The sequence below is a fragment of the Pyxicephalus adspersus genome, chromosome 3 (genome assembly GCF_032062135.1).
Source record: "Pyxicephalus adspersus chromosome 3, UCB_Pads_2.0, whole genome shotgun sequence".
Classification (NCBI taxonomy): Eukaryota; Metazoa; Chordata; class Amphibia; order Anura; family Pyxicephalidae; genus Pyxicephalus; species Pyxicephalus adspersus.
In genome coordinates this window covers 144,450,408-144,452,269 of record NC_092860.1, presented here as the reverse complement: position 1 = coordinate 144,452,269, position 1,862 = coordinate 144,450,408, and positions in this window count along the sequence as shown.

Here is a 1,862-nt window from a genome sequence, read left to right as displayed (position 1 = left end):
ATTTATTGGCAGGATATACTGCCACTATGACTCCTGCCACTGCCCCTCCACCTGCCCCTTCACTATATGCTGACCTTCCACAATCAGTCCAACAAGATAGGATTGTATCGTCTGCAGACCAGGGTGGTCAGGTCGATGATCTAATACCAGAATCGTGGGTGACTGGTGGGGTATCCTCAAGTCATACAATACAAAAGATTGTCCTAGTAAAAGAGACATCCCCCATGGAGACCCGTTCAGGGAGAACCCTCCGAAAATACAAATTAAAAACACAAGGAGGGAAGAACAGGCACTGCTAGATGAAGAAAGGGACACTGATGAACAATTCCCTTTTATGACTGTACGAGACACCTTGTTAAAGAAACCCACTGAAGTAGATGATATTAATATGATTGTTAAGCACTGCCCTAAACCCTCTTCATCTGGGACATTCCATTATTTAAAGAGAGCCTGTAAAGGAATGTGTCTGACACAGGAGGATATGCATCTCATAATAGATGGGATAGTGGGACAAAATACCCCCTGGGATTAGAGTAAGGTCCCCTCTATAAGCACTATAAAGCCCCCAAATACGGCTGCTGGAAATTATAAACTAAATACTGAGGCGGCATAGACACTATGTGGGAAGAAATTAAGTGTGAAATGGACAGGTGTTTTCAGACTAGGTCCTTGTTGCCCCCAGCTGTAGCCTGTAAACAAAAATCAGCAGAGTCTGGTATAGACTTCTGGAGAGGTCTAATGAAGGTTGGACTCTGGAAGCAGGAATGAGTATTCAGGATAATATGCATTCTATGCTCATTTAAACTTTCCTTACCAATTTAAAGCCATATCTCCAACTTACTCTTAAACAAATGATATCTGAATGGCCTAGTCTTAATAAAGATCAATTCCAAATCAAATTCATGGAGAACGATGTGGCTGGCTGTTTTGAAGTGGCAAGACCCAAAGAAGCCCAATGGCAGACTCAGGAAAGGAATTGCCCCCCGAATCAGTCTAACAAGGGAGGTTTACCAGGAAGGCGAAGGGGAAGAGGAAGGGGTAGAGGTTCATATTCTGGAAGAGGGGGTATTAATAGAAATCGTACTGCAGGTTGCTTTAATTGTTGTAAGACTGACCACTGGATCAGTCGATGCCCCTACCCAGTTAGGCAAAATTCCCCAAATGATACTCAAGCTCAAGGTCCCCAACCATATCCACAAGCTCAGATTCAAAGTCTTCCCCCACCACACCCCCAGAATAATACCCCTCGCTTCCCTGTAGCCTGGGGGCAGCAGACATCACAATGAAGATTACAGGGGGACAGTATCCCGGCATTCACTCTCATCATGAACCACTATAAGGAGTCACCACTGATTGTGTTAAACATAGAGGGACGTCCTCTCCCTTTTCTTGTAGATTCTGGTGCTACTTGTAGCACTTTATATGAGGATTATTATAGTGGTCTAAGAGATAATGCTGAGCCCTCTGTGGGAATTAATGGGATACTTACAAGATCATAGAAAAATTCCTCCTCTCTCGATCCAACATCCTTACAATCACCAGTCAATGTTTACACACTGTTTCAGGATCATTCCAAATTGCCCTGTGAATTTATTAGGGAGAGATTTGTTTGTCCTATTGAGGTAGCAGTTGGGGATTAGTAAAACGGGACACCTACATGTCACATCCTCAGTCATGCCCATCCATGTACCAAACGGTAATTGTTTTTTATATTTGGAATGCCAACCACAGGATCCGCTACTTGATCAGGTTCCTCCTGAGGTTTGGGAAAATACTGAACAAGATGTTGGCCTAATCTCTTGTACACCATACAAGGCAATGCTTAAGCCCGGCACTGCACCTGTTTATATTAAACAATACCC